The 26,810-nt window shown below is 42.2% G+C and overlaps 1 long non-coding RNA gene across 3 annotated transcripts; it reads right to left on the bottom strand.

Annotated features, from left to right (window-relative positions):
• Positions 1–5,614: 5,614 nt before the first annotated feature.
• LOC131691415 (uncharacterized) lies at positions 5,615–9,119 on the bottom strand. 3 transcript variants are annotated; one of them, XR_009305761.1, is made up of 4 exons: positions 8,492–9,119; positions 8,050–8,438; positions 7,171–7,262; positions 5,617–7,084 (listed from the first exon to the last, which is right to left on the bottom strand). It is a non-coding gene; the product is annotated as an uncharacterized LOC131691415 (long non-coding RNA). The 3 variants fall into 3 exon arrangements; XR_009305759.1 differs by having other exon boundaries at positions 5,615–7,084; positions 7,171–8,438; XR_009305760.1 differs by lacking the exon at positions 7,171–7,262 and having other exon boundaries at positions 5,618–7,084; positions 8,492–9,118.
• Between the last annotated feature and the right edge of the window lie 17,691 nt (positions 9,120–26,810).

Raw genomic sequence — 26,810 nt, 5'->3', positions numbered from 1 at the left:
CACATCAACATTTCATGCAAGTTTAATAAATACCCTGAATGACGATATAACTACGTGCATTGTTAAGAGAGACACGAATAAACATAAAATTCAATTTTTAAATGCAGCTAGTATTGTGAATTCTTGACAGAGGTTCGATATTTGAGGTACAATAATTTTCAGCAATTGTGAAAAACATGCAAATGGAATCTGGCAACGACGGATGCTTGTTGTCTTTGGAATTACGACAGGGCCCGGTAGATAAAATTAAGAAGAGCAAGAAGCCTGTTGTCTCTTCTCTTAGGGATGAATAACATCAAGGGTGCAGACACGGAAGCAGCTCTGGGAATGATCAATCGAAGGATGATATGCTCCTGTAACTGCCACATATCGCCAGCAGCTTCTAGTCCTGGATAATGCGTCACAGCTATTCCGTGTTGTCGGACAAGGAAATTGATGTTTCTTGTTCTTCATGTCGGTGCTAATCGACGAAAAAATCGATCATATCGCATGTTGTATCCTTTAATGTCTGTTGCTTTGGTCGAATGGCAAGCTTTCTATCAGCCTCAATTTTTTATGAGTCATAGGATGTTTTTCGTTCAAAATCTGGGACCGCTTCTGTTAAATGAAGACGAAAAATAATTGAGAAAAATGTATCCCAAATAAAAGAGCAACATCAAATAACTTTGGATCCGCCAATATTAACTACATCGGATCTCCTAGATCAGAGCCATTCCCTGGATCGCAACGAAAATAATGTACACTATTGTATTCCTGAGCGCTTCCACCAAGGCACCGGGCGGCATTATCGTACGCATAAACCATGGGCGGTTCGTTGACCTGCCATTGCAATCGGCAGGAAATAATGTTAAAAATAAACGAGCTTCGTAGAAAAACTTCCTTTTGATGGTATTCGTGATCTAACGCTAGATGTCGACCGCCAGAGAGCACGGAAGTGCAATGATGATGTTTCTATTTTCATCTGTCAAAACACATTGGAAAGTAAATTCTGCTATGCTATATTTCACCCTAAGGAGGAAAATTTGGTAAAAACCAAAATTTCTCACTAGGGTGAAAATTTGTTGGTAAAAACCAGTCTTTGTACAGGAGGGCACAAATCCTTATTTCATACTATGTTGCGTTTCGGCTTCACCTCATCAGAAACCGACACTAACACATTGTCGGAATAGATTAGCGCCGGCTTGACGCAAATCCCTTAAAACTAAAACACACGATGTGTTTCAATCAAACGACTGATCAAACGTGATGTCCCGTTCGAGCAGAAGTTCTGTTTATGCCGATGAGACACAAGTGAAGCCGAAACTTGTCTTGGCTTAGCAGGCCTATGCGAAAGCACTATGCTATATTTCACCCTAAGGAGGAAAATTTGGTAAAAACCAAAATTTCTCACTAGGGTGAAAATTTGTTGGTAAAAACCAGTCTTTGTACAGGAGGGCACAAATCCTTATTTCATACTATGTTGCGTTTCGGCTTCGCCTCATCAGAAACCGACACTAACACATTGTCGGAATAGATTAGCGTCGGCTTGACGCAAATCCCTTAAAACTAAAACACACGATGTGTTTCAATCAAACGACTGATCAAACGTGATGTCCCGTTCGAGCAGAAGTTCTGTTTATGCCGATGAGACACAAGTGAAGCCGAAACTTGTCTTGGCTTAGCAGGCCTATGCGAAAGCACTATGCTATATTTCACCCTAAGGAGGAAAATTTGGTAAAAACCAAAATTTCTCACAAGGGTGAAAATTTGTTGGTAAAAACCACTCTTTGTACAGGAGGGCACAAATCCTTATTTCATACTATGTTGCGTTTCGGCTTCGCCTCATCAGAAACCGACATTAACACATTGTCGGAATAGATTAGCGCCGGCTTGACGCAAATCCCTTAAAACTAAAACACACTATGTGTTTCAATCAAACGACTGATCAAACGTGATGTCTCGTTCGAGCAGAAGTTCTGTTTATGCCGATGAGACACAAGTGAAGCCGAAACTTGTCTTGGTTTAGCAGGCCTATGCGAAAGCACTATGCTATATTTCACCCTAAGGAGGAAAATTTGGTAAAAACCAAAATTTCTCACTAGGGTGAAAATTTGTTGGTAAAAACCAGTCTTTGTACAGGAGGGCACGTTTGATCAGTCGTTTGATTGAAACACATAGTGTGTTTTAGTTTTAAGGGATTTGCGTCAAGCCGGCGCTAATCTATTCCGACAATGTGTTAGTGTCGGTTTCTGATGAGGCGAAGCCGAAACGCAACATAGTATGAAATAAGGATTTGTGCCCTCCTGTACAAAGACTGGTTTTTACCAACAAATTTTCACCCTAGTGACAAATTTTGGTTTTTACCAAATTTTCCTCCTTAGGGTGAAATATAGCATAGTGCTTTCGCATAGGCCTGCTAAGCCAAGACAAGTTTCGGCTTCACTTGTGTCTCATCGGCATAAACAGAACTTCTGCTCGAACGGGACATCACGTTTGATCAGTCGTTTGATTGAAACACATAGTGTGTTTTAGTTTTAAGGGATTTGCGTCAAGCCGGCGCTAATCTATTCCGACAATGTGTTAGTGTCGGTTTCTGATGAGGCGAAGCCGAAACGCAACATAGTATGAAATAAGGATTTGTGCCCTCCTGTACAAAGACTGGTTTTTACCAACAAATTTTCACCCTAGTGACAAATTTTGGTTTTTACCAAATTTTCCTCCTTAGGGTGAAATATAGCATAGTGCTTTCGCATAGGCCTGCTAAGCCAAGACAAGTTTCGGCTTCACTTGTGTCTCATCGGCATAAACAGAACTTCTGCTCGAACGGGACATCACGTTTGATCAGTCGTTTGATTGAAACACATAGTGTGTTTTAGTTTTAAGGGATTTGCGTCAAGCCGGCGCTAATCTATTCCGACAATGTGTTAGTGTCGGTTTCTGATGAGGCGAAGCCGAAACGCAACATAGTATGAAATAAGGATTTGTGCCCTCCTGTACAAAGACTGGTTTTTACCAACAAATTTTCACCCTAGTGAGAAATTTTGGTTTTTACCAAATTTTCCTCCTTAGGGTGAAATATAGCATAGTGCTTTCGCATAGGCCTGCTAAGCCAAGACAAGTTTCGGCTTCACTTGTGTCTCATCGGCATAAACAGAACTTCTGCTCGAACGGGACATCACGTTTGATCAGTCGTTTGATTGAAACACATAGTGTGTTTTAGTTTTAAGGGATTTGCGTCAAGCCGGCGCTAATCTATTCCGACAATGTATTAGTGTCGGTTTCTGATGAGGCGAAGCCGAAACGCAACATAGTATGAAGTAAATTCTGATTTTTTTAAATTCAATCAATATTATAATTAAATGTTATTTCTTCTAATGAAAAGTAACATTGAGGAACAAAATATGTTTCCTAACTCTGAAAAATATCCAGATGGTAAATTTTTTGTTACATCACTAAAAATTTGTTCTTCCGGTTTCAATTTATACTAAAATGAAATCCAGAGATTGAAATTTGGATATAAAACACGATGGTGGGCAAAAATCACTGGATTAAAGAGTGCAGTTGTTGGTAGTCGAGGTTATCCACTGATAAATCCAATTTCTAGATAAACATTTTCCATATCTAAAACAACCAACCTAACCTCAACATTTAAAAAATAATTCCGGATCTCATTAATTCGCAATAAAATATTGAGTTCAATTGAATGTTTTGGCACAGATAACAGACGTTTAGGCTAGAACAAAATTTCTTCAAAAACCTGTGTAAACTTTCAAATTGATATACGTTGAAAATCCGTGTTTCACTATTGCCATCTGCGCAACTGTTTGCTACACGTGTTTGACAGCTGCACTCTAACTGCATTGTAGTGATCACTGCGCCATCTGCAAATGTTTGCCAAACATGTTTCAGATGTCTGATTTATTCGCAATTTCAGCAGCGGGTATTTACACACGATTCAAATCGAGCCTAAACGTCTGTTATCTGTGGTTTTGGTGTCAAACGAAAGAACGAGTGTTTTCTTATCACCTGTAATCAAGCTTTTTGTGAAACTATGTGATATTTATTTTAAAACAATTAAAATAGAACAACCATCCTACATCATCAATGCAAGAAAATGTTTTCATCATCTTTTAACTAGTACCAAAAATGAAATCTAGTTGGCGCATCGAGCGAAAAAGTTTCACGTTTGAGAGCCAATTCATGAACCGGCGCGGCTGTTTTTTTGTTTTAATTCACAGATATCCGCTTAAATCAGTATCAGTCACATTGCTTCTGGTGAATTCTTTTTTTTATAATTAAGCATTAGGCAATCCATGAGACGTTTCTGATCAGCTGATTATTTCTTCTTTACTTATTCTGACGTTACTCCGAGGGGTGCGACGTCCGACAATATCGTTGATTCGATCCAACATCAAACGAATCGGACTAACAAAGTTGTTTGTCGGACGAGTTTTTCTGTTCGCAGGAGTATACTTGTTGACAGAACCCACCGCTGAAATGTCAAACAAACGTCTAATGGATTGCCTAATTGACGTCGCATAAAATTTTCAATGATCGCCTGACCGAAATTACCAAAAAAAACAGAGGCCGCGACAAATGTACCACCAACTTGAAACAAATTATTGGATCCGCTCTCTGCACAATAAATTATTACCGAACTACCACCGGTAATCTGTTCCGGCATACCGAACTACTAAAAAAAATGCACCCGCGTCGATCCAAGTTGAATTAAATCATGACACGACAGGAACGTTTTGTTAAAACGTCAATATTTCGCGATGGCGCAGATCCGCCATAATTATGTAGAAACAAAACGCACTTTCGAAAGATTCATGAACGAGACGGAAAAGAAACTCATCGTGCTATCTTTTTCGTTCTCATGGAGGTTCTATCATCAAAATTTTCGAGACCGATTCGCACGACAAAAATTGCACTGGGACTGTTCGTCCGCATTTTTTTTTTCACCGGGAATCAGCAACACTGCTTTCAGCGCTATCTGTGAGCGGCTTCAACGTAGAATCGCCAATTGATATTGGTGTAATAATAGGTTTGTTCCAGTACATGGAAGTTACTCCCTGTTGCTCCGGAGCAAAAAATTCTTGCTCCTTTTCATTCCGGTTTGCCACCTACACTGTACCAAAACTGAAGCGTTATTCCGAATGATATTCAATATGACCCGACCCTTTAACATTTGTCAGTTGTGTTTTAGATGACAGCCTTTTGATTTTTGTTGCAAGTTACTTTCCACCCCTGTATGCAAGTATCAAATGATAGACATTCAGAAAATAGAAGCAAAAGTTTCGCATTGCAAAGCAACAACCGATCAAGATTGAAATGTTAACATTAACTTTACAATAACTAAAACGTCGAAATTGATAAGACATCCCCATATTCAGCGTATATACCAAATCAGAAAATCGAAATACTTCCATTATTTCTTAGCATAAATGTCATCGAAAAGTTGAATGAAAGTTGCTCAAAGAACAAGACGATATATATTTGGTTTTAAGCAGATCAGTTCAAATCAAGGAATTGGTTGTACGTATATAATTATTATTGAAACAGTTTATTGCATTTTCCAAACGTAATTTATTGTTATTGGTTTCTTAAAAACTATTGATCAAAATAATATATTCTAAAAACATCAAAACACAATCCAAATGCTTGTAACATGCTACCGTTGTATAAAAAAAACCTCACATTGAATTCAAACTTTTGACACTTTGCTTAATATAGTTTCGTTACCAACACACAGAAAAAAAATATTGGTAAAAGTAAGAGTGTTCCGCTCTTAGCAAAAAACAACTAACACCTACTATCAGGTTGAAAGTAAAACTTTTAAATTAATCAAGAATAATAATCAAAATAAAAGTTTTCCTTTTAAGCTAATGAAGAATAGTATTCAAAATAAAAGTTTTATTTTCAAACTAAGAGTATGCGTTGGTTCTTTTTTGCTAAGAGTGAAAAACTCTTATTTTTACCAACATTTTTTTTTCTGTGTGAATGTCATCATGACAATCTTACAGCTTTAGCACCCAGTTAAGCTCAGCCGGAAATGAACCGGAATTCTGGCTGGTTCCAATTCGTATTCCGACTTCAGTGGCTAATTAGAATCGGTTGTGTTACTGGAGCCAGAATACGAACTGGAACCAGCCAGAAATCTAGTTCATTTCCGGCTGAACCACAACTTTTTTTATCGCTACTCCCCCGGTACGTGAGTCTTCAAAAAAAAAATTCTTCAGTTAAAACATGTTACGTAACATCGGTGACTACGAAAGTAAACGAAGAGAGACAATTACGCAGTATTCAAATTTAACGGTAAAAATTTGTTGCCTTCCTTCAGCGGAGAAAGTTATGTCTAATGTGTAATATAACTTGTTTTAGTTTAGTGCTAGGGCGTTTAGTGACAACGGTTTGCCTTGCTCTCTTGGTTCGATCTCGACTATAGGTTCTATCTCTCGATGCTGAATCATGGCAGCTAGCAACGGAATTATTCTTCAATGTGAAATTTACCCAGCAGTACCAGAATATAATATTCGCGCAATCAACGAAGAAAAGTTTCCGGAATTTGCGTCGGAGTCAGTCGAAACTTTTCATAGTTTCGATTGATACCGTTTCCGAGCTAGTGCTTTTTTAAAGATATTTTTCTGATGAGTCAGCATTTGTAATTCCGGACATATTCTCTTGTCTAGTGCGTAATTCTACTGGATCGTTGATCGACTTTTAACAATCGCACCGGGAGGTTGCTGATCTAGCTCAGTGCCTTCAAGTTTTACGGTAAATTAAAAATTGCTGGGTGACTTGGTTTCTTGCTTGAGCGCAAAAGAGTGGTTTCCTTTCTGCTAACAATGATTAGGTTTGTTCCAGTACACGGAAGTCACTCCCTGTTGCTCCGGAACAAAACATTCTTGCTCCTTTTCACTCCGATTTGGTACCAAAAGAAGGAAAAGAAAAGAAGATAATACAGGAACGATTTTCTCCCTGTTTTCTCCGGAGTACTTCCAGTTTCTCCTGGTACTGGAACAAACCTATTGCTACCAGTGTTCTCTTGCGGCAACGTTGGTCCATCACAGAATCTCTTACGTTTGTGCGGTGCTGGTGTTTTCTGAAAAGAGGAAATAAATCACTATTACAATTCTTGAGCGTTTTTTCAAAAAGTCATATCTGCAATGAGTTACTCTCTTTGTTTACATTCTCTTCTGTTAATAATTCGGTCACTTTAACATTTATCCCTCAAGTCTGGTCATAATATGCTACTTAAAACCACCGTCTTTCGATCTGTACTGTAAAATAAGTGAAAAGCGTTATAGTGACACCGTAAAAATCGAAAGAGAAAGTAAACAAAGAGAGTAACTCATTGCAGATGTCTTTTTGAAAAAATTCTCATGCGTCAAAATATTCGTAAACAGGCGTGTGTCATGAATGCCACCTGTATATTAACCACAATCATAGTACACTCAAAAAGTAAACGTTATGCCTATTGGTTTATAGATTTTTGCACTATTGCGGAAGCATACGTTTACGACACTATTTACTGGCACATAAACCTAATGTGTGTATTTACAATAAATATTAATCTTACATTCACATTTCATAATTATTAGGCACATAAAACCCCATTCTATAACAATATGCACATATAACTTATGTGTGTGCATACATAGTTTATACAATTGACACATAGAAGGTATGTGTGCGCTCGATAACAATAGCATTTCTTCTTCATATGAATTTTAAGCGGTTTGAAACAAATAGAATTATCGTTTCGATTTTTTTAGTGTACTTTTGTGCAGAGAATATTGTAACAACATAACGATAAAGTCAAAGTAACACCTTTCCGATCCGCTTTGGCAACGGTTCAGTACCGTGCACGAATGCCAATATTATTTTACACGCTTCAAATGTGAGCACACTTGTCCGGGACGGTGCCGTGCCGGACAAGTGTGAATGCTCGCTTTTGATTTGTATGAAAGAATATTGGTGTCCGTGCACGGAACTGAAACGGATCGGATAAGTGTAAATAGTGCTTAATGCTATAAATTGAACCCTTCCATAATAAAACTGAAATACCTGCGTCAGATTGTTTAATTGATTGTACATTTCCAAAGGTAATCAGCATTGTGGGGCAATGTAGTTCAGCCGCCATGGTCATCGGGATAGAACCAAAGCAGATCGAACATTGGCTCATGTTGCATATCATGCGATCCGTCTAGCTCTCGAATCTGATTCAGGGACTAAGACGGCTATGTGAAACCAGTAGATTTGGCCATCACCTAGTGCCGGTCGCGTGGAAATTTTCCAAACCTTGGGATAGGAATACCTGCAACTACAATCTCTCGGGACTCGTGGTTCCTAGGGCTGTGATTCCCGTACGATATTGAATCGTTAGTGCCACCATTTCACCAGAATAACAGTTCCGATCAACATAGTCATCAATTGACAGCTATTTGGCATCCATCCTAAAAAATATGATCGTGAAACTAGCTGTGCACAAACTTACGAAACATTTTACCTATTGTATATTTCACTCCCTTTCCAGTACTCCCTCTTTGCCTTGCATACTATGGCTTTGACCAGTTATTTGCACTAAATAACGGCTATTCCCTGTATGTTGAAAGACACCATGTCAGTGGCATTGCTCCAAAATATGCAAATAAATCCTTTGATCCGGACGCTAGTTTCTCTCCCAATACCAGGAAATCAGCTCCAAAGCAATTTTTCTAGGGTACGTTAGTCTTGAAGATGACAAGCAGCAGTTTTTTCACGTTTTGATTTCGCGAACTGACTTTTTGCGACTGCACAGAAATAATGAAAAAACTTATCTCGCAAACGCATGAAGCGCTTCAAATGACTGTCATTCGAGCCAGCCCAAACACTGGAAACAGATGAAACACGAATGATCAACTACTGTTAGTTGAGATGATAATAATAAGCACCATCGTTTACTTTTTTGGGTGCAAATAATTCATATGGCGTTATGTCTATCCTTCGAATATCACAGACTGTTCATTCCAATACAGACATGAAGTCATTCGATCTTGAATCCACCATTTTTTGGATGATTGCCATTCGAAATCGTCAACATTGAGTTTTTATGTCGTTCAAATGACAAATCATATGCTATATCGCAACAATTTTTGTTCAGTGAAGAGAAGAGAAGACAATTGGTCACTGCACAGTGACGTCATGCATTAAATGTGACAGGAGGTGGTCCTGTTGATTACATTTTAAACTTAGAGATTATTCGTATTCTCAATATGAAGCATATGAAATATATTGGGAATCATGTTTTTGGAAGTATAAATGTATAAAAGAGCGCCTTACAGTTAAATTGTGCTATTCCCTACTGTGCGAAAATGTATATGAAAGATCTACTAAGTGAACTAATTTTTTTATCAATTACTTCTAGTGTTCTCTGAATCGGTAAGTAGTTATGCGGTAAAATTTCTCGGTAATTAATTATTAGCACTAAGCTTATTTTAATGAAATTCAAATTCAAGTCCAAACTGTAAACAAAAGGACCAGCACTTGTCAAATTTGTGAGGTTAAGGCATTTCGTACAATGGCCAATCGCGTAGCCAATTTGATCCAGTCCTAACCTCAATATTGAACCAGCTTCTGATTGGTTGTTTTGCCAGTCAAGAGCGTTCATAATATTTTCAAACGGGATGAAAAACAGTGCTGCTGAATTTATTTTCGCTACTTTTCATACACATGAATTGGTTGAATAAACATAAAATTCAATTTTTAAATGCAGCTAGTATTGTGAATTCTTGACAGAAGGTCGATATTTGAGGTACAATTATTTTCAGCAATTGTGAAAAAAACATGCAAATGGAATCTGGCAACGATGGATGCTTGTTGTCTTTGGAATAACGACAGGGCCTGGTAGATAAAATTAAGAAGGACAAGAAGCCTGTTGTCGTCTCTTCCAGCCCTCTGTCAGGAATGGCGTCTCTGTACAGCCAGCATCACTGCCATGAAAATCAAAACAATTTTGGATTTAATAATTTAAAGCTGTATTTAATTACTAAGTGCCGATTTTCTGGATGATATGGTATTTAATCATCCCGCAAAACGCAAAATGTCGTGTGGAATGCTTCAATACTGTGCATAGCGCCGAACAAAATTCTTTGTTTGGGGCTTTATAGCTATAACCAGCCGCCTGTCAAGGACGACGTCTCTGTACAAACAGCATCACTGCCATGAAAGGCAAAACATTGATTTTGAACCGAATGATTATTTAGTTACAAAATGTCGATTTTCTGAATGATATGATATTAAATCATCCCACGAGATGCAAAACGTCGTGTGGAATGCTTGAATATCGAGCATAGTGCCGAACATAATTCTTTGTTTGGGGCTTTATAGCTATAACGCCCCATATATGTCGGTCGCTGTCAAACTCCATATGATGGTATAGGGTTGCCAGGAGGCTGGCTATAACGCCCCATATATGTAGATCGCTGTCAAACTCCATATGTTGGTATAGGGTTGCCAGGAGGCTGGTCTCTTCTCTTATGGGATTTTCGATTGATTGACACCGGTGTAGTGGATTGCACTGGTTTTGCACTTTCTAGCAGAAGTGTCAATGGAACATACCCAGTTTTCTGCACTTCTGCTAGAAAGTGCAAAAACAGTGCAGTTTCAGTGCACTCCACTAAACCGGTGTCAATCAATCGAAAACCCCATTAGTTTGCCACCAGAAGAAGAAAAAAGAGAAGATGATAGTACAGGAACGATTTTCTCCCTGTTTGCTCCGGAGTACTTCCAGTTTCTCCTAGTACTGGAACAAACCTAATATCTTCTAGTGCGGGCATAGCATATTTTTAAAAATTGATTCAAAACATAAATTGTAATTTCAGTGTATACGCATGTAATGGAGTTGTTTAGGATGTTTCCGTTTTTTAGAATGATGTCAAAATATTGGTTGATCTCTCATACGACGTAATAAGCATGAACACCTTCAAACTTTTCAACGCCAAATCGATGAAAAACATGTGTATATTGAATGCGGTAGAATCGTGCAATTGGGAATAATTTTCTGTTTAACATTGCCTTGAATATCAGGGTAAGTAATCATCGTTTATTGCATTTATAAGCATAAAATAGTGTTTCTAAGAAGTTTTTTGGCCATCGAAAGTCTATTCGGCCAATTACCATACAAGATGGCAACATTTGAGCAATATTCTGAATTTTCATTGCAAAATATTGAAAATTGGGGGAGTGACAGTGAATCCTTCACCTGATAAAGCATATATGCAAACAGGCTGCCGCCACCGTCATCAAACAAACATACAAATCCAGATACCTTGAAAAATAAGGTATGCACCATAACAAAAACCCACATTTAAAAAAAAAGTCGGAGTCTTGGCTTGAAATTGTTACAAAAAATCTAAAAATTGAGATCAAATAAAGCTACCGTCGTTATCTGGGGAATAATGTGAAGAACTATACAAAATGATTGGTCCAGTAGATTTTGAACTATTGAACCTTGCAGGATAATCGCTTAAATAGCACTTATGTAAAAGCTCAACACAGATAGGCGTATGACAGACGCGTATATAAATTCTCAGGGAGCTTTTTCCTTGGAGGATTCATAAAGCACACCGCATCCAGGAAATATACATTGAAAGCGAAATTAAAATAAAGAAATTCTACACGAACTTTAACCCATATAATGCAACGATTCCAAATATTGTTTGGATGATACCCTGAACACGTCGTTAGGCTCTTACGCGGACCCTACATGAGACAGAAATATTGCCAATAAATATATTGGCAAGACTAGTTCAATCCATCAATCCCATTCAAAGTCTACAGAATCAATATTTTCAAGATGGCCTTACGCCATAAATATATTATCAATATAAGATTTATTGTCCATATTTCTGCTCGTGTAGGCTTTAAATCACACGATGTATATTAGGGATCCCCTCCACATGCATTTATACTCTAAGCACCTTTATACAGACTGTTGGCGTTTCGTCGCCATCTCCATGTAATGACGGTGACGATGATGATGAATAATGCTCCGTTAAAGGAATAGGAGGCGACGTTGTGTGCGCTGATTGTATTCCCGATGGTTACGTCGTCTCCGAAGTGCCACATCGTGCTGCGTTGCGTTTGATGAAATTCGAGGACTGTTGAAACTCGCTGGCGATGCTCATACTTTTTATTGCACTACCAGGGCGGATGTTCATGTGGCTCGTTTGTGCTGAGAACGGGAATTTTGATTGTTTTTTTTTCATATCGCTTCGGTTAACCGCTTTTCATTCGTTTGTTGCAATATTGTGGTGGGGTGGTGCTTTACTTTGTGTCACACCGTACTTCCTTGACCTGACATAAGGTATACAAATGTAACCAACAGGGTATCGTAAGCTAATAAATTTACAATTACAATTTTCTCCCCCCTTTGGAGCGGAGCCGCTCCAAATTGTATCGTTTGTGATGGAGGGTGAGGGGTCGCAGTATAAACCTTGAGAGTTATCATTCGTATTAAGAGTTTCATTTTCATGAATTGATGCGTCGATGGAGGGTTCTATTGGCAGGGGGCCAACAGCCTTATGTTTCTTTTGTAGCGATTGGCTCCTACGCGAACTGTACCCACACATACAATTCCGTCTTCACCAGCGTGCGTTTCGATGACAATGTGCCACAGGGGTGTTATCATCATCAGTTAAGACGATCTGACCAACTTGCAAATTCGGTTGCTGTTTCGTCCACTTAACTGCACACCTTAAGTGTTCTAGATATTCATTTTTCCATTTCTGCCAGGACTGCAGTGTCTGTGATTGAATGCGCTTCCATCGAATTGTTAGGTTTCTTTCATCCGAGGCTTTGTATGGGATTGGAAGCGCTGTCATGGGTCTTCCTATCAGGAAGTGGCGTGGGGTTAATGATTCCGGTGCGTCAGGTCCGGTAGGACCGAGTATAGAGGTCAAGAGTGCATGATCGTCGTTACTTAATAAAATGCTGACTTTTCAACGGAGGCCCGGAGGGCCGAGTGTCATATACCATTCGATTCAGTTCGTCGAGATCGGCAAATGTCTGTGTGTGTATGTGTGTGTCATTTAAACTCACAATTTTCTCAGAGATGGCTGAGCCGATATTCACAAACTTAGTTTCATCTGAAAGGTATAACGCTGCTATTGAATTTTTAGTTGATCCGACATCCGTTTCCGGGTTAAAGAGTGCGGTCACACAGCAAATTCCCACATAAACTGGTACAAACATGATGTCCATATGACGCAAAACATATTAAAATTGGTTCAACATTACTCTAGTTTGCGGGTCTGGATCACTAATGATCAATCAAAGCACCACATTGGCCACCTATGACGGTTCATGATGCCTCCGGGAAACTCGCCAAGTTCCTAAGCTAATATCACACCTATTACCCAGCGAATTCTCTACCGATTTTAACAGACTTGATTTCAAATTAAAGATGCAGTAATGCCTTTGACTGCTGCTGAATTTCATTCGGTTCTGACTCTTGGTTCCGGAGTCACAGGTTGGTTAGTAAGGTTACACTGGAATTTCCCATATAAATCGGTACAATTGTAGCACCGCAGAGGCTGAAAACTATTGAAATGGTCACCAAACTACTTCGATTCGCACGTCTACATCACTGATTGCCAATCATACATTCTTTGGATATATTGTCTATTATCGACGATTCCGGAAGTCCAGGATTCCGGGCATATTCCACAATTTAAGTCACATCGGTTCTTCGGTGATGACTGAACCGATGTTCTCAAACCAAATCTCAAATGAAAGGCAGCATTTGCGGTTGGGTATTGTGTCGCCACTCAGCACCCCCTCCCCCCTTGCCCTCACACCACGCTCCTTGCTCCCTCCTCACATCCGCATTTCCTTCATCCACCCCGTATACCGAAATAAGATGAAGGATTTCTGACGCATCCTCCACGCCCACTCTACAAAACCCCCACCCCCTCCTTTTCCAAACCCATTCCACCAACATTTCAAGATATAATCACATGAAGATATTTAACTTATATTGTTGTGAGCGATATTGTGTTTTTGAGCATAGCAAGTAATTTTTTTAAATTTTAAGCACTTTGTGTTATTTAGGGTGGTTTTAAATCCCAATTGATTTTATTTTTCGATAGTGCGTAAAAAGAGCTTTCAGTATCCGTATAGATATTAACCGTTATGTGTGAACTTGAATGGAATACTAGCAATATGGGTATCAAAATTCTTGGAATTGCATCAGTAGACTGTATCTTGTAGTTTCGGAACCATTTGGTCATTTGACCCCGGAACGGACATTCCGGAGTAGGTTCACGTGGGTCCGTGAGTGGCCATTTCATTCCAATTCAATTTTTTAAATTGCCATAGGGTCCCCTTTTTTGGGTACATATTCCACTGCAACCAGTGTTTTGATCTATTGTGGCTGGCCCCTTTTTATTGTATGCCACATCAGGGTGTTGTATCCAGGGATGCCAAAGGTACTGGTAAACCACATTTTTTTCGGTATATTTACATTTGCACAAGCCGTACAGCCCGCTACAGCGACGCATCGCTACAGCTCTTGCCAGAACGGTAGCCAAACCGAGTACATTTTCCCGTAGAGCAGTAGAATACATTTTTGTTTTGCTGCTGTACTCCGACTGCTCGGTGAGAGTGTGGCGTAGTAAAGTTTGTTCTCTCGCTTTGTACACTTTTCTCTGCGTAGTCAAAGGGAGAGGCCCGCACACGAAAGCGATGATGCCGGTCGTGGCGTAAACGAATCGCATTTATTGCCGTAGTTTGTGACTGAAAATATTGAAAAAATATTGAAATATTAAAAAAGTGTAAAATAAGGAAAGAGACGCTGTACCGCTCGCGTCTGGTGGCTGTACTGGGGGCAGTATTTCTTTGTCATGTTACTGCTTTGCTTACAGACAGCCGTACAGCGCTGGGCGTCCTGCAATAGCAAACGACGGCAGCGTCAAAAGAGAAATGAGAATGTAGGCAGAAAAATTACAGTCGCAGAAAAGGTAGGCATTTTGCATCCTTTGTATCACTATTAATCTGAGTGATTCCCACTTGCTGACTATAGGCATGGTCCCAGTAAGGTATTATAGAACGTATAAAGTTTATTGCCTTACTGGGTGAAGTCGTCCATACATCTAAGGGTTGTATTATCCCCTTATCGAAGAATTTGCTCCTTTTGTGGAAAAGTGCTACACAGTTATATAATAAATGTTCTGAGTTCTCCTTATCTAGGTTGCAGAAGCGACAGGTATCATCTTCTATTTTTCCTAACTGCTTATTATTTACTCGGACAGTGCCATGTTACTAAACCACTGAAAGTACTTAAATCCTTTTTAGACATACTAAGCAGTCTTTGAATTATTATTTTATTTGGTGAGATAAATCTTTTAGATTGCGGGGCAGTAGTAATATTTTTTCAAATGTCATCTATAATTGAATTTTCCCAGTTCTTCAATTCCATTTTTAAGATGCATTCCGAGACCTCACAAAATGGTTCAGGCCCTAGGAATAACTTTGATGATCCATTTCTTGCTAGTAAGTCTGCTTTTTCATTGCCTTCAATTCCACAGTGCCCAGGTACCCAGAAAAGATCCACTGTACTTTTTCTAGCCACCTGCTGTAGCAATTGAATGTATTCCCAAACCAATTTAGAGGAACACGTAACTGACTTCAATGCTTTAAGAGCTGCTTGACTATCAGAGAAGATGCATATATTCGTATGTCTGTAGTTGCGTTGTAAACAAATCGTGGCACATTCAATAATTGCCTGTACTTCCGCTTGAAATACAGTTGGCCATTTACCCATAGATATTGACAAGTTAACTCCAGGACCAGTTACCCCAGCCCCAACTTTGTTGCTCTGTTTAGAGCCATCAGTGTAGAAAACTATTGAGCCTGGTTTGGGGACGGAACAATCGAGCGGAAATGAAAACGCGTCCAATCGGATTCAATCATTTACTGGTACTGTACTTTTATTTCTCTGATACGCAATTATATTTATCGTTTTCACTTCGCTGCCTTTTTATCGTTTTAGTCGCAATGTAGTTCATCATACAGGTGTGACACCACAGGGCCCCCCTTAGTTACACCAAGAAGCGGACACGATGTCCCGAAGGTGTAATTTTTGTCTTGACATCATCACTGGGCTGTTGATTTTCTTCTTTCAGTATGTATGCCGGCTTAATCCTATCAACAGATATTGTTTGTTTCTTACCGTTGATGATGGCATTGAAGAATTTTTCTGTTCGATGCACGACTTTGAAGGGACCTTCGTATGAATGTTGAAGCGAGCGCTTGACACCATCTGTTCGGACAAAAACATAACCGCATGTTGCCAGGTCTTTGGGAAAAAATCTTTTGTTTAGTGTGGTTCGATGCATCGGCTGGATTAATTTCTTGTATCGTACGACGGAGGAAACGCACGAAATCCGTACGATCATCATTTCCTTTTGTATGTGTTTCGAAAAATTCGCCAGGAAGCTTCAATGGTTGGCCGTACACCATCTCGGCGGAAGAACTATGCATTTCGTCTCTATACACTATTCGTAATCCCAATAGAATAATAGGCAGTAGTTTATCGGTTGTCACATTTTCCGGAACCCCGAAACGAGAAATCCATCCTGAGCAAAGCGCGCGGGCTACTGTCTCTGCTGTTATGTTGGACAATGGTACAGCTTCAGGCCAACGTGTAAAGCGGTCGATCATCGTGAGATTTCCATTCGATACTGGTAATGGCCCCACTATGTCTATATGCACATGTTGAAATCGAGAGCCTGGAAGGTTGAATTTCTGTAGCGGCGCCCATGTATGCCGATGGATTTTTGAACGTTGGCAACTTTCACAACCTTTAACGAAGTTCTTTATATCTGTATTAATTGACGGCCATACAAACCGATCAGTAATAAGCTTCCGGGCGCCTCGAATACGAAATGCGAAAGTTCGTGTAGTTTCTTCATTACTAGCTGGTGATGTCCTTTCGGTATGAATGGACGGATACAATTTCCTATCGAAACATCACAGTATACTGGTATCGATGTGCCTTGAAGTGTTCGTTGTTCGAGACGAAGTGAAGACGGCTCTTGCAAGAGTTTTAGTAGCTCTTCGTCGTTTGCCTGGTCGGTGGCAATCGTGCGACAGTCGAGAAGACCAGGAACATCGATAGAATCCACACGAGAGAGAGAGCGTCAGCAACTTCGTTGTTCGTCCCACTAATGTGCCGAATATCGGACGTAAATTGGGATATGTACTGCAAGTAACGTTCTTCGTGCGGTAGATAATTGTTGCTGGTAGAAGCAAGTGCGTGAGTTAAAGGGCGGTGGTCGGTAAATATAGTAAACTTTCGACCCTCGATGAAATAGCGAAAGTATTTCACGGACATTTTTATCGCGGTTAGCTCTCTCCCAAACGTGGAGTATTTCATTTGTGCTGGAGAGAACTTTGCCGAGAAAAAACCTAACAGCTGCCAAAATCCGTTTGCATGTAACAAAATTGGCTTTCACCCAAAACAATCAGAGAATGTCTAATTGTCCCAAAATATACATTTAATGGCAAGGGCTAATAAGGGGAGGTGCTAATGTCAAAGATGTGCACGCTTACCCGATAATGCTGACGTCATCAATTGTCCGGGTCGCCTGAGCCGTCGTCGTTATGAGCTTCCTGCTGGACCGCGCAACCGATCAGCTCCTTTGTCGTCGGTTCCTCCCGCCGCCTAAGGTACTATTCTTCCACTTCCTCCACACTAGATGTACAGTCTACACGTACGCAATTCACTTTCCAAACAATCCAAATTGCGGCAGCTCGCTCTCGACTTCAATCGATTGATGATGCTGATAGTCGTTTACCGGTGTATCTGCATCCCGTAATGAACAAGCTCTTCAACGGAATGTTATTCTGAATCCGGGTCGTATTTCACTTTGCTCCGGACTATCGCAACACGAAATGAAAACAATTTGCACATTCGGCCGCAATTCGCTGGTATACAATCCACGTCTGTAATTCCAGTATACTGGCAGCACTCATAGCTTCGATGGTTGACGATTATCGTTATGTTTTGTCTTGTAGGCCACTGATGTCTCGACGATGATATTGGCGACGGAAACGCACCTACTGACCACGGTTCCACCATCCTTGCCCTCGTGAGCTTTTCTTCCCCTTTTTCCAGCGGGAAGCACAACACCGACTGCACTCGTTCACTATTTTCTCCGACTAACCTTTTTTCGGCAGGAATCCCAGACCGCCACCGACTGTACTCGGTCAACCTCCTTTATCCGACTACCCATTTTTATTTTGTCACCCGTTCTTCCGGGGATTTGTTTTCAAGCAAATTGTGCAGCGATCTTTTGTTTTCAAGCGGGCTGTCAAATGCCCACCTCTTGCAGTACACACTAATCTTTTATTCCTCCCTTTTTACATTTAAATTACACATTTTACTGTAACACAACATTGCCGTTACAGAAAAATTTCTCATGAATCGGCAATGGCTCGATTCATGAGAAATTTATGAGCCATACTCCTTTAAGGAGTCTCCCGGAGACTAATTAAATCGCTAATTGAATGCGATGCTCGATGTATCGACATTCTTCTACATGCTCCAGCTAGTTACGGAACAAACTAATCTCAAAACACAAATCACAAAACTACGTAATACCGCCAGCGAATCCTGGCTAAACATTGCGAATCCGCCAACTAAAGTTTGGCTATAAGCCTCCGGGTAAGTCCTTGTCTCCAACTCGAAACCTTCGTTTGCAACGGCAAAACATTCAATTAACTCTTAACCTATTATTAGGGCTAAATAGGTTAGAATTAACACTTAAGACTAATACTGAAACTAAGGACTTATAATGTGGTAGATTATTTGGTTTGTTAAGACTGGCAGCTGCGTAGGAAAGGAGGTATTTAGTCTCCCAAATCGATATGAGTTCAGTGCTAGGGTTTTACCGCGCCCAGAATCGCGTTTCTTTTGGTTGATTTCATATCGACCCCCACTACAACTGTCTGATGGATCCGATTTACGGATCGCGACTGTGCTGGATCTAACAGGCTGTCGACACCAATCCAGGATTAATTATCTTCCGATTCACGTCTTCGTTCTGTGCTTGTAGCTGGTGTTGCTCATAGCTTACTTACTTATCCGATTCTCTGTTCCGACCGCGTCTGGATTCTTACTGTATCAGTTTCTCTCGCTCTGACAAACGGCTGGCCTGCTGAGGCTTGCGTGTCGTGGACTCTCGTGCTTCGATTTCTCCCGTATCGAGAACGGCAAACGCTGGAACGTTGTGTAAGCAGCTGGAGTTGGCAGGTTGTGAGGAGGGTTGGGTGCTTGGCTTCGTCCTGCTTGAATCCCCCGCTATGAGCGGTGTATGTCCGTTGGTGATTCCGCTTCGCCACGGTCTGCTGTGCTCAATTGTTGTCCTGGTTTGCTCTGCTCCATCCACTGCATGGTTTTGCTTGCTCCGAATACGGCTCGTGCGCTTGCGCCAGTGACTGAGGTCTATCTTGGTGTCACCATGAAGCAGCTTACCTTTGAGATTGACTTCCGCTATATCTGAGGAGTCCCGAGGGGTCCGCCTTCGTCGACCTGCACCCCTATGCAACGGCTCAAGGTTTTCCCGAGGCTCTCCCCCCAAAAGTTCCGTCTCTAGTTTGCGGTTACCTGCTTTCCTTCCTATTGCGCTCGCGCGGTCGCTGACTGGTTTCTGTCGGTCCCAAAATGGCGCGCCTGTTTTAGGCTTCTGCTTTATCGACATGCGTTTTCTCTCGAATCGCTAACGGCGTGCCCGCTGAAGGCTTCTACTTCCGACGTGCGTTTTCTCCCGATTCGCTAACGGCGTGCCTGCTGAAGGCTTTTGCTTCCGACGTGCGTTTTCTCCCGATTCGCTAACGGCGTGCCTGCTGAAGGCTCCTGCTTCTCGACGTGCGTTTTCTCCCGATTCGCTAACGGCTTGCCTGCTGAAGGCTCCTGCTTCTCGACGTGCGTTTTCTCCCGATTCGCTAACGGCTTGCCTGCTGAAGGCTTCTGCTTCCGACGTGCGTTTTCTCCCGATTCGCTAACGACTTGCCTGCTGAAGGCTTTTGTCCTCGTTGGTGGAAGTCCTGTTCCGTCCATCACGTCACGACAGCTCCTTGCTGCGACTGCGAGTTGTCATGGGCCTTCCTAGACTGTGCTTCGAATCCAAATTGACGCTGGCTGGTGTGCCAAGGTGGGGAGGTAGTTTGAAAAAGTTATTGCTCGCCACACCATGACAGGGCACGATTTGTCCCGATCGGCTAACGGTATTTTTGGAGCATGATGCTCGTGGTTAACAGGTTGGAGCCTGCCGACATAGCTGAGTAAATTTTCTCTAATTCGCCTTAATATCCTTTGCGTGATACCTGCCTCTCTTTCCCGTGGCTACGTCTTCTAGAGTATACAGGTTGACGCCCAGGACGTCTTTGACTATCGCTGGAACAAACTTGGGATCAAGTTTGCGGTTCACGTGGTTTGCGTGGACGACAGTCCGAAGGTTCTACGCCATACCAAATCTCCCGGTTTGAATGCTACTGTTCGTGTTCGAAGATTGTATCTCTGCTTCGCCTTTTCGTGACTGTTCCTGATGCGTCGCAGTACGAATTCCTGTACCCGCCGAACCGTTGACAGTCGCATGTCCTGTGCTACCTTGGGATCGTCTGGGGTGCTGAGACTTTGTTGCACGTAAAGATCTGTGTGAAGTATTAGGTCCCTTCCAAAGTTGGCGAAATGCGGACTTACTCCGGTCGCATCATGTTTCGCACCGTTGATGGCCGCCGTGATTGCTGGAAGCTGTGAATCCCACTCTCGATGATCTCCTTCTAGCAATGCTCGAATGCAGGTGATTAGTACTCTGTTGACCCGCTCTGCATTGTTTACCATTGGGCAGTAGTAAGCCGTCTTCATATGCACGATGTTGTGCCGAGCTAGCATTGACTTGAACACCGTCGACTCGAACTGTTTTCCATTGTCCGATAAAACTATTCTGGGACGTGAAAACTTCAAGAAGACTTCCTACTCCAGAAACTAAACCATCTTTGCAGCATCCGCGTTTTTCATTGGATGTGCGACGACGTATTTCGTGATCCAATCTACGACTACTAGCATGACTGTGTTTCCCTGCTTCGAGCGTGTGAACGGACCACAACGAAGTCCATTGATATTAACTCCCAGGGCATTTTGGCCGGCTTCAACTTTCCCATCTGTGGCATCATCCTTGAGTTTGGTGCTTTGCTTGCCTTGCAGGTTTGGCAGCTCTTGACGTAGTTGCTTACTTCGTCCCGCATCTTTGGCCAGTGAAAATGGGCTTGAAGTTTCTGAAAAGTTCTGTGGAAACCCAAGTGTGCTGCTGTAGGTGAGTCATGGAACTTGCCTATTAACCCGCGTCGTTCTTCGAATGGTACCACCTTTTTCCACAAGTGGATCGCATTTCCTTCTTCGTCCTTGCTTAAACAGTTCTTGTACAGCTCGTTGTTCGCTAATCTGAAGTCCGGGAAACGATCGCCGTCCTTCTGCACTTTATCCTTTAGCTGCATGTACCATGAATCAGTGGAGTTCGCACCGTCGAAGGTCACCGATGCCACGTGATAGTGCGTCCGGCACTACGTTGATGCTTCCCTTCCGGCACTTGATCTCGAAGTCGAATGCGTTTAAACGTAACAACCACCGGCTCTGAGGGCTGTCGGATTTTTTATCGATCGCAGATAGCTGAGTGCGGCGTGGTCGCAAAAAACTGTGAACTTCACTCCTTCTATGTACCCTCGGAACTTCTCGATGGCGCGGATGACCGCCAGACATTCCCGTTCCGTTACCGTATACTTCCGTTCCGAAGACGATAGCTTCTGTGAAAAGTAGCAAATCGGGTGTTCTTCTCCGTCAGTCTCCTGCGTCAGTACGGCTCCAATCGCAACATCGCTGGCATCGCAGGCAATAGCAAATGGCATTATATAGTCAGGCATTGCCAACACCGGGGCTGATACTAACGCTGCTTTGAGCTTTAGGAATGCTTCGTCTGCTTGCGTACTCCATCGAAACTTATTCTTTGTCTTTGTCAGTTCCGTTATTGGTACTGCCAGTCGAGAGAAATCTGCTATAAAACGTCGGTACTAATTGCACATGCCGAGAAACCGTTGCACCTCCTTCCGGTTCGTTGGAGCTGGGAATTTTACGATGCTCTCGATCTTTTCTTCATCGACTTTCCATCCGCTCTCATTCAAAATGTACCCCAGATATCTGATTTCTCGACGACAGAACTTGGATTTCTCTGGTGATATCGTCAAGTTTGCTCTTCGTAGACGCCTCGCTACTTCTTCCAACAGATGTGTTCGTCGAACGTTTTGGAGCAGATTACGATGTCGTCCAGGTAGTGAAATACGTATGGTTCCATGTCTGCGAACAAGTGCGTCATCAGTCGCGCGAGAGCTTGATTCGCTGTACAAAGTCCGAAGGGAACTACCTTAAACTGGAAGTGTCCTCGTGATGGAACCGTAAATGCTGTCAACGGCCTGGATGCCTCCTGCAACGGTAACTGCCAGAACGCATCCTTGAGATCGATTGACGAAATGTACTCACAGCCGCCGAGATTGTTGATGATCGACGAGATTTGCGGAATAGGGTATCCTTCGTTAACCATCACCGAGTTTAAGTGGCGGGCGTCCAGACAGACCCGGTATTTCCCAGTTTTCTTCTTAACCGCTGCCAGTGGGTTGTTCCACGGAGAAAATAGAGCTACTTCTATAACATCCAGAGCGAGCATCCTGTCGATCTCGCAGTTCACTTCTTCTAGCACATACGGAGACATTGGATAGTGTCGCTGCTTGCGTGGTGGTGCGTCTCCTACGTCTATCCGGTGCTCATATAGTGTTGTCCTGCCCAGCCTTCCTTCCGCTGGTAGGAACTTCGCAAGCGTTTCCTTAAGCTGTCTGTGTTGTGCTGCGCTCAGGACTTTCATTGGCTCATCCTCGTTCAGCTCCGTCTCCTCCAGCTCCGTTTCCACACTGCAGCATGTTGCTTTGACTCCGAACTTGTCCCAAAAGTTCATGCCCGGGATCAGGCAATCCGGAATTGTCGGAACCAGCAGCAGTGGGATGGTCTCGTTCCGGTTGTTAAAAACTATCGGCACTCGAACGAAGTGTGAAATTTTATGTTGCGTGCCGTCCGCTGTTTTGATGCCTCCAATCACGTTTCCTTTGCGCAGACCTAGCTGTTCGACGATCTTTACATTGTTGCCACCTAGCAGTGAGCAGTTCGCCCCGCTATCCAGCAGCGCTGTCATTTCTTTGCCCAGTATACTAATGATTGCATGTGGGCGATTGTCTAGTCCGGGATTAATGATGATTGTATTTAGTAATCCTAGTTCGGTGGTATCGGAGGGGTTTTCTATGGGTTGCGGAGATCCCTTACCCTCTATTACAGATTCCCCGCGGTAGCGTTTCCCGCATCTGTCCGACACGTGATGCAGCTGCGTAGGGAGTATCCCTTTCGTCCACAACGATAGCAGAAGAGAATTGCCTGTGGTTTTGCACAGTCCATGAAACGATGTCCTTCCTCATCACAATTCCAGCAGATCATCCCCGTCCGTCTCTGGTCTATCGGTTCTAGTCTGTGTTCCACCGCTCTGTCTTGCTCGCCTCGTGTTGAGTTGTGCGGAGCTTGCAACTCCCGAGAGTGGTGCTGCGCAGGCGGAGGCTGCTGTCTCTGTACCTGGTTGCTGTACTGGCGCAGTGTCTGCTGCGTGAGTGGTTGTGGCGCGTATTGTCTGTGCTGTTGTGCGACGTTCGCCTTCTCCAAATTATGTGCTGACGTAAAGAAGCATCATCGTTTCATCGTAGCTGGTGCAGATCTCCACCATTTCCTTATAGTGTGTGGTCTGGCTGCGGTCACGATCGCTGCATAATCGGCATTCATGTTTTTCTTTACGATGAAAAATTTCTCTTCCTCGCACATCGGTGGCGTAACGAACCGAAATAATGCAGCGATATCCCGATAATATTTCGAAAATGCCTCGTTGGGTCCTTGGAATCGGAAGCAAGCCTCAAGGCGCGAAATCTGTGCATATCCGCTGGGTAGGAATTCCTTCCGTATCTCCCGTTTGAATGCCGCCCAGGAAAGTAATGTGTGCTGCGCCATGGCTCGTGCGTACCAATCCAAAGCATCTTCCTGTAACAGATGTTTGATCGACGCCAATAAGGTGTCGTCGTTCATCTCTTCCGATCTAGCGAATGTTTCAACTCGGTCCAAGAATATATTTAGCGACGTTGTGTCCTTCTCTCCCCGAAACTTGAATGGCCTGGCCAGTTGTGTACTGCTTTTGTTGTGCGCCTGTCGTCGCCCCGCTCGCTCGCCGGTCTGGTGTCTCGCCGCAGTAGATGATGCAGTAAATCATCGCGCAGCTGGTCGTACTCTTCCCATACGTTCCTGTTTCCTCTCGTGCCGCTGGCTGTTCCTGCTCGGTCGTTTCGTCCCGACCTGCGTTGATTTTCGATCGAATTCCAGCCGGTTCTCTCCTCTTCTTGTTGATCCGCTAAGCGCGAATTGTCCCACCGCTCGTGATTGTGAACTCCTGGGAGTCGGTGGAATGTCCAGTGGTGGCGGCGTGTAATGTGACTCTGTCGTAATCCGTCCGTGATCACTATAGAAACGTCTGCCGGAGAAGTCCAATTCGAGAGCACCTTGCCCTCGGCTCGCGGATAGTAACGAACTGGATGCCGGAAGCGTTGTATGTTGACTGCTTCTTCTGCTATGCTCTCTCGACGCGTCCGGTCCAGTCGCCCTGGCCCCGTCATCGTCTTGCGTTGGATTGTTCTCGTCCGCTAGCAGCTGCCGATTGGTTTTTGGCACTGTCCCTCCTGCACTTCCATAACCTGCCACACTCACTGAATTGGTTAAAGCACTGTTCACGTCACTGATCAACACTCTGACAAGCGCGTCGAGCGATCTGTGCGCGTCTACTAGGAAACCCGGCGGCTTGAGACATGCCAACCTGTTCCTATAATGTACGAGTCGCGACCGTAATTGACTTAAATTTTGCTTGTCGGTACTGAGACTATCAGCACCGGGCGAGGGTATAAGCAATTTACTAACCGTCATCATAACACGACACCGCACCGGCGGTTGGTAAACAGGTTGGGAAATGGAAACTTATCGTTTTGATTTACAGCGAGTGTCTATATTTGGTAACTTCTTCCAACCGACGCCAACGTTGCTATTCGCAGAAAGGAGGCAAAACAAAGGAAAATGTAAAAAATAGGATCTTGCGATAAATGTTATGCAGAAGTGTTCTGCGTGAACTTTTATTCGACTCGTGAAAGATTTTTATTTTAAATAAAATTATGGATTGAGCTCAATAAATAAAACTATCGGTTGTGAGACAATAAATTATTTGATTGAATTCAATAACATTTTTTTAAAGTTTACAGAAATTAAAATAATTATTGAAATTAAAAGTTTATTGTAACTTTAATGAAAATATACTTTCAAACCTCGATTCACACCAATTATTTTGTCGTTTGATACAATGAACAGTATTTGTTTGTATTCAATTACCCACAGTTTTGATTATGCTGTATGTTTTCTGCGTAGAAGTAAAAATTAGTGCATCTAAGCAGCTTGGATTGAACTGGAAGATGTAGCATTATGTCAACCTGGGCATGATGTGTCCCAGGATCCGATTGATGGGATGCTAGCAAGAAGCTGAATTTCATTGGCTTTGAAGCTTGTAAAAGCCCGAAAATTTTTATATGTGGAGGCCAATACGAAAGCTAATGATAGTGTCCAACGAAAATCGCTGCGAACAAATGGTGATGATTGTGGGGACTGTGGAAACTAAGATTCGAGAAGAAAGAAAATTTTTCTCGCGCAAAGTTTTTAATTCAGGACCAGTAGTAAAAAAACCTATTTTAATCCACCTAGCGGTGCAATTGTGCCTTTCTCAATCGTGAATCACGAGAATGTGTGCGTTGTTTATATTCATTAAAAACTTTTAAATGCATATATTACATTTTATTATTATACATCACATGACTACTATATACAGGAAAATAAATCATTATTCGAGTTCTAAAATTTTGAAAAAAGAAAAAACAGCCACGGTAATATTGAACTGAAAAAAGGTGCGAAATCGGCAAAGTCCCAAAAAGTCGATTTTCATAAAAAAAAATACACACACACATACATACATACACACACAGACATTTGCCAAACTCGACGAACTGAATCGAATGGTATATGTCACTCGGCCCTCCGGGCCTCTGTTAAAAAGTCGGTTTTCAGAGCAATTGCAATACCTTTCTATTGAGAAAGGCAAAAAGGTGCGAAATCGGCAGCCCCAAAAAGTCGATTTTTATAAAAAAAATTTTTTCGAGATAACATAAAATCTCGACGTTTCATGCATTTTAAAGATGTTTGGCATCAAAAATACGAATTCGATTTCTGAAATTTCATGAGGTCCCCCTTTGAAAAAAAAATTGAGTTCCGGCTTATATGGGAATTTCATATGTGACCGGACGGTTTAGTCTATATTTCCGGAACCATATAAGCGATCCGTATGAAATTTTATAGACATCTATGGGGATATTATAGCTATCATTTGGGACTAAGTTTGTGAAAATTGGCCCAACCATTTCCGGGAAACTGATGTGAGTTCGTAAATTTTGAAAGATGGCCGCTTTTCCCGGGCACTTCCGGAACCGTCTATGGTGGTTAATGTAGTCAACGAAAGTTTGGTTGGCCGTCGGTGACCTAGAACAGCAAATTTAAGTTGTTTGAGAGACATTTTAGAGAAATTTTTACCTTTTTTGCTTTCATCGGAGTATCGGTTTGAATCACA

The sequence above is a fragment of the Topomyia yanbarensis genome, chromosome 3, assembly GCF_030247195.1.
Source record: "Topomyia yanbarensis strain Yona2022 chromosome 3, ASM3024719v1, whole genome shotgun sequence".
NCBI lineage: Eukaryota > Metazoa > Arthropoda > Insecta > Diptera > Culicidae > Topomyia > Topomyia yanbarensis.
Note: the sequence above shows the minus strand (reverse complement) of the source record. Positions and strands in the feature narration are given on the sequence as shown.